Below are 7,180 nucleotides of genomic sequence, written 5' to 3'. Positions count from 1 at the left end.
AAAAAAGAAAAAAAATAACAAACAAACACATAGACACAGAGATTGGATTGATGGTTACCAGAAGGGAAGAAGGTGGGAGGAGGGGGAAAGGGGTGACTAGGCACACATGTGTGGTGATGGATGGTAATTAATCTTTGGGTGGTGAACATGATGTAATCTACACAGAAATCGAAATGTAATGATGCACACCTGAAATTTAAATAATGTTATAAACCAGTGTTATTGCAATAACAAAACATGATAAACAAAAAAAAATGAACAAACTCATACAACTCAATAGCAGAAAAAAACAATCTAGTTAAAAAGTGGGGAGAGGGGCTGGCACGGTGGCGTAGTGATTAAGTTCACACGCTCTGTTTCAGTGGCCCGGGGTTTGCAGGTCAGACCTACACACTGCTCTTCAAGCCATGCTGTGACCGTCTCCCACATACAAAATAGAGGAAGATTGGCACAGATGTTAGCTCAGTGACAATCTTCCTGAAGCAAAAAGAGGAAGATTGGCAACAGATGTTTGTTCAGGGCAAATCTTCCTCATTAAAAAAAAAAAAGAAAAGAAAAAAGCTGAGCAGAGTATCTGAATAGACATTTTTCCAAAGAAGACATATAGATGGCCAATAGGTTTATGGAAAGGTGTTCAACATCACTAATCGTCAGGGAAAGGTAAACCCAAACCACAAGAAGATATCACCTCATACATGTTAGGATGGTATTATCAAAAAGACAAGAAATAACAAGTGTTGGTGAGGATGCAGAGAAAAGGGAGCCCTGGTGCACTGTTGGTAGGAATATAGATTGGTGCAGCCACTATGGAAAATAGTATGGAGGTTCCTCAAAAAGTTAAAAGTAGAACTACCTTATGATCTGGCAACTCTCCTACTGGGTACTTACCCAAGGGAAACAAAATCATTATCTCTGAGAGACATGTGCACCCCCATGTTCATTGCAGCATTATTTACTGCAGCCAAGACATGAAAACAACCTAAGCGTCCATCGATGGATGAATAAACAAAATGGATAAAGAAAATGCGATATATATATGTATACAGATATATATTTATATATATGTATATATATATATATATTTATATATATATATATATATTATTCAGTCCTAAAAACAAAGGAAATCCTGCCATTTGTAACAAACGGATGGGCCTTGAGGGCATTATGCTAAGGGAAATAAGTCAGACAGAGAAGACAAATACCATATGATCTCACTTACACGTGGAATCTAAACAAAAAACAAACTCGTAAATATAGAGAATAGATTGGTGGTTGCCAGACGTGGGGGGTGAGGGGGTGGACAAAATGAGTGAAGGTCATCAAAAGGTATAAACTTCTAGACATAAAATAAGTAAGTCATGGGAATGTAATTTACAGCCTGGTGACTACAGTTAATAAGACAGTATTATGTATTTGAAAGTTACTAAGAGAGTAAATCTTAAAAGTTCTCATCACAAGAAAAAAGAATGGTAATTACGTATGGTGATGGATATTAACTTCTTGTGGTAATCATTTTGCAATATATACATGTATCCAATCATTATGTTAGACACCTAAAAATAATATAGTGTTATATTTCAATTATATCTCAATTTTTAAAAACTCTGATTCACTGAGTTATACAGATCTTCCAAATGTTGGTGTATTTTATTATACAATATCAAGAACTCACATTTGTTAATATCACCACCAATCTCATCATTACAGTCTCTGAAAACTGGAAAGTTGTCAATCTCATGGTGGCAGATAAAAGTTTTCCAAAATTACAAATTTTTTCATAAGATCTCAAATTTTATCCTTGGCAACAGATCCTGTCAGTTATTTTCCTTGAAGAGACAAGTTCATCTTGCCCTTATTTGAGAAAATGTCTGCCAAATACCCAAATAGCCATAGCTGCTTGTCTTTCAAGTAAAATGAAAATAAACGGCTAGTTCAGCTCACAATTCAAACAACTGCACAAGTGTTTTCCTCAAGACAAACACTATACTTTGGTACGCAGACTTCTTTCTGAGTATTTTCTATTTAGTCACGTGGAATTTTTCAAATGTATATACTTAAAGGTCAATATTTCATAAAATTAATAAATTATTACTGTTTCATCAGTGAAGTGAAACAGGCTTTTTTTCCTGCTAGTGCCCAGTAGTGAAAAATACAGTGACTTACCAGAGCAATTTGGTACCACAGCCTTGATTTGAACTAAAAACAGCAATTTTATTCAGCACTGCTAATTGCACCACCATCACTGAAAATGTCAACAGAGTGAAAAAGGACAATGACATCTTAGTACAATTATGAAATGATTTTAACCTTGTAGACCTCCGAAAATCTCTGCAAGATCTCCAAGGGCCCACGGATTACAGTTTTAGAACAATTGTAGCACACTATAAGAGACTACGGAGACGGTTGGGGGGATATCTATAAAGTGAAATTTTTGAGACAGTAAGAAAATTTTCAATATAGTCTGGATATTATATGAAATTATTTAAATTCTGTTAATTTTATTAGACATGATCATGGTGTTTGGTTATGTAAGCAGTTGCCTTTATTTTCAGGAGATAAATGCTAAAGCAGGGATAAGGAGTCATGATGTCTACAACCTACTTTCAGATGGTGTAGAAAAAAATGCATCTATCTGTGTGCGTGTGTAGTGAGAAAAAGAGAAAGAGGAAAGAGGAAGGAAGGAAGTGAAAGAGTTCAGGACATGCCACCCCAAAATACACAGCTTTGGCATTTGATTATTTGAGCTAAAAGCACTCGAAAAACAGGAGACGCAAGAAGAGCATCTGACTTCCCCTTTTCTTCCTGAAAGCAGGAGATGAAATTCCACATAAAAGATGCCCACCTCATCCCAGGAGGAAAGAAACATTCTGACCAATGGAGACAGGGAGAAGAGACAGAGAAATCTTACAAACAGACCTTGCTAAAATCATTCCTGTCTTCCTGAGTCTTCTCATTTAGTTTAGTTACTTTTTCACTATGCCATTCCATGCTCAAGCTAATATATAAGCACCTAGGTCTGACCACTCTTGGGGGTCTTCATTTCCCTGTAAGGATTCCATGAACACGCAAAACTGTATTAAGTGAAATTTGCATGCTTTTCTCCTATTAATCTATTTACAGATTACAGATGAACTGACCTGTTATGTCAGTTTAATCCTTAGACCAGCCACAGAACTCAGAAGGTTAAAAGGCAGTTTTTCCCTCCCCTATAGAAGGAAGAGAGGACGGAAGGGAGGAAGGAAGGCAGGAAAAGAGGAAGATTGGAAGGGAGGAAAAGTGGGTGATAGAGAGGGAGAGAGAGTGCAAAAAGGAAGGGGGGCAAAAATATATAGCAAATGCTACAATTGCTGAATGTAGGTGGAGGTTTTAGGGATGTTTGTTAGAATATATTCCACTGTAGCTATCCCACTGTAGTATTCTTTCAACTTTTCTGTGACTTTGAAATTTTTATAATAAAAAATTAGGGAAAACAAATAAAGTCTTTGGTTAGGTTTGTAGTATTCATTAGACACTGAAAGAAGTTATGTTCCCCTAAAAAAGGCTACAAAGGGGGCTGGCCCCGAGGCCAAGTGGTTCAAGTTCCACGTGCGCCACTTCAGCGGCCCAGGGTTCATGGGTTCAGATCCCCAGTACAGACTACTCCACTTATCAGCCATGCTGTGGAGGCATCCCATATACAAAGTAGAGGAAGACTGGCACAGATGTTAGCTCGGGGCAAATCTTCCTCCCCCAAAAAAAGGCTACAAAGTATGCTTCCTCTACCCAGAAAATATAGTACTGCTTGATCATTATCATTTTTGTCATTTTTACTTTCTGAATGTAACACATTCTTCTTTTCTGATCAACATGTGTGATATATTTCAAATTTAAAATGCAAATTTTTTTAAAAAAGCAATACAGTGAGTGGTTGCATGTAGAGATCACAAAACGTAAGTGGATCTTTTAAGTTGGGATAAAATTTCCAGTGGCTACTGTATACATTGATGCAAAAAGTGTTGTCAATTAAACAACTTTGATTTAAAAAAAGAAGATCATGTGTGCAGAAAGCTATGATCAATGACAAAACAGATCTCTAGAAACAACGATGGCACTGATATTAAAGTTGTATGAAGAGTTTGAATAAAACAGTTTTATAAAATTAGGAAAAGAATGTTTTAAAATAAGTATTTCAAATCTGTGTAAATAAAATCAATATGTATTTTTATTTTATCAAAATAAATCAAAATGTATATAAATCAGTATGTATTAAATAAATGAAGATGTATTTTATAAATAGACTTTGGAATATTTCATCTATATCCCCAGAGCTTATATACTCATGTTTCTACTTGAGTTTGCCTGTATTCGTGTACTTGGAGTAAAGCTTTAGCAGCTAACTGTTGGGATCCACCAATGTAATCTAGGTAGTGTGTGGCCCATGAAAAGGGCATAGTTGAAATAAATCAGGTTAAATATATATGATGGAAGACTATGCAGCCATTGGAAACCATGAAAAATTCATATTTACTCACATAACAAACCATACATTGATGAGTGGAAAAACCATGTTTGATGGGGTCTTATTTATGTAAGTTTGTTATATACATAAATAGATACCTGGGAGGATCCATGCATGTTAACAGTAGTTATCGTCTTGTGATAATGACATCAGGCGACTTCTAATTTCTTGCTGTACTTTTCTATACAAATTCTTTTCAATAATCCTGCACGATTTGCAAAACTGATAAAGATTTTCTTAAAAGAAAAGAAAAGCACATATCTTTCAAATGTCATACAGATTCCTATGCAACTATAATTTCTCAACAACAGCAGAGCAGGATGTCATGGTAAATATCCCTGACCATAATTTCAGTGGCCCTTATATTTGTTTATAACACAAAAGAAAAGAGAGAAAAGAAAACCTTCCACGTGCTAACAACCCACGGAAGAATCTTCAAGTGCATGAGATTTGGGCCCAGTGTGAATCTGCAGCTCCATGTGAATGTGCTGCTTCACTTCAAACCACTATTGACACAGCTCCACTTCTGCGCTCACTCCTGAGTGATTTGGCAAATATTGATTGAGTACGCAGTACACACTATACTAGATGCCGTGGCAAATTCAACCACTCATATACCATGATCACTGCTGTGATGCCATGATGTCGAATAGCCACAATTCAAGGCCAGATGGGAATGCATCCTATGGGGGAATTTACATGCTACAAAATTCTGAAGAGAAAATCACTTCCAACCCCACTGAGCAGAGGCATTTAAAGGAAGTTGTGGCATCTAAGCCAGACTGGGAAGATCAGGAAAGTTCCAGGATACTCCTGATGGGTGCACAGAGAAAAGATTTTCCAGCAGATAAGTTACAAAACCCAGTCCACATAATAAGATTTTTAAGAAATATACACTTATTTTTGTACAACATCTTTTTATTGCCATCCCTCACACTGTGGACTAACAGAAAATAAGGTTACTCTTATCCTTTTCCAAAGTTATATGAAGCGCCAAGACACTGAGGATCATAGTTGTGATGATGAATATGGAGTGATCCAGTCCGCACAGGAAGGTTACCACTATAACATCCATTATCTCCAATGACAATAACCCTTCAGTTTTTATGCTCCCCACCATTTCCATTCCACAACGTGGGAAGAAATCTTATACAGTGCTGCAGGTTCCCATCTACCTAAAAGCAACAGCCAGCCACTTCCTCTCTAGGGTCTTGCAGCTGCCCTAATGGCACTGGCTGCCAGCAGGCCCCTGGTCCCTCTGTCCCTTTCCTCTCTTCCTACCGTGAGGAGAGCTCTTTCTAATCTGGGATAAGTTGTAGACTTGCCATCTTCCAGCTTCTGATCAGGCCCTTGTTCTATTCCCATAAACGCTCTTTCCAAGAAGATCTAGGATTTTGAAACACAGAGTTCAGAGACCTTCATGATACATGTCTATTTCTTGTCCTGCTATATCCCTCCTCTGAGGCAATGAGTCCAAAACTGGTCGCTGGCTTGACTAAAGAGAAGAGAAATGCAGAATACAATGAGAAAAAACATGAAAGAATATTTCAAATCTTATGCAAGCCGTAATATTTTAAAAGGCTTCTGGTCAAGTTCTCGTACCTCAAGTAAAATTAAAGCTCAGTTGTATATCAAGAAAACCTTTCCCTGAGGGATTAACCTGAGAAATTCTCTTCTCCTGTGGAGATATTACCGGCAAGGAAAGGACAGCCACAACATCATCTATCTGAAAGCACAAAAAAAGCAACTTGCTCACACACTGGTCTTTACTTCAAGTTATGTTATTTTTACAGTTACAGGGGAAGTGAGCTCAATAAATCATTAAGTCACATTCTCTAGGAAGACTCAGAATAAAAGTCATCTGCTCTAAGAACGTTGGCTATTCAGTATTAAATCATTTACCCATGGTATAGCCAGGGGATCCTAGAACGAGGATCTGGGACTGCGGCCCCTGAGCAAATTCAGCAACAGGAAACGGATGCCATGTTGAAAGGAAAGCAGCTTTATGTAGAGAATGCACCATTAGTGCCACCTAGTGGTAGCGCTGAATAAAATCCTGGAGGTTGGGTCTGTCAGGGAAATCTGAGCGGTGACGGGATTGCCGACGAGAGCACCCCATATTCTCCACAGGTTTCACCCAGGGAAACAGAGCTGAAAATGCAGCAGCTTGGCAGCCTGCAAATAGCACCACGTCTGATTTTCATCACGTTCAAGTCTTAGAACCTATCTCACCATAAGTTTCCTCTGACTTCTTTTACTGTACAATTTATATTCTTCTATTTTGTTTCATTCCTAAAATTACTAAAATTAGTCTGTCTCCTTCAGTGTCCAAACATACCAGTCAGAATGTCCTCATCGACACTCACATTGTCACAGATAAAGAAGGTGGCAGGCTGGGTACGTGTTCACAGGACTAGAGCCCAAAGCGAAGTTTCCATCGGAGGCCTCTGATGTGCCCCCTCCCCTTGCCACAGAATCTGGGGAACTACAGGCACTTACCAGAGAGCTTTATTGCTAGAAGGACACCTATCGCTTTGCCGATGAGGAAACTGAAACCCATTGAAGCTTTTTTAGGTCCAGTTTGACAGATTTAATTGGTGACACATTTGAAACGAGAAGCCAAGCTTTTACTTTTCCAGCCCAGTCTCCTCCCCATGCGATGCCACAATACCTAACGCC

General features: G+C 38.1%; 1 long non-coding RNA gene across 1 annotated transcript; it reads right to left on the bottom strand.

Moving 5' to 3' along the window:
* Positions 1 to 5,406: 5,406 nt before the first annotated feature.
* LOC139046375 (uncharacterized) lies at positions 5,407 to 6,500 on the bottom strand. Its single transcript, XR_011506353.1, has 3 exons — positions 6,404 to 6,500; positions 6,104 to 6,227; positions 5,407 to 5,996 (listed from the first exon to the last, which is right to left on the bottom strand). It is a non-coding gene; the product is annotated as an uncharacterized lncRNA (long non-coding RNA).
* Positions 6,501 to 7,180: the final 680 nt, after the last annotated feature.

This window comes from Equus asinus, chromosome 2 (genome assembly GCF_041296235.1).
Source record: "Equus asinus isolate D_3611 breed Donkey chromosome 2, EquAss-T2T_v2, whole genome shotgun sequence".
In the NCBI taxonomy this organism is placed as follows: domain Eukaryota; kingdom Metazoa; phylum Chordata; class Mammalia; order Perissodactyla; family Equidae; genus Equus; species Equus asinus.
The sequence above is the reverse complement of the archived record's forward strand: the minus strand, read 5'-3'. Positions and strand labels throughout refer to the sequence as shown.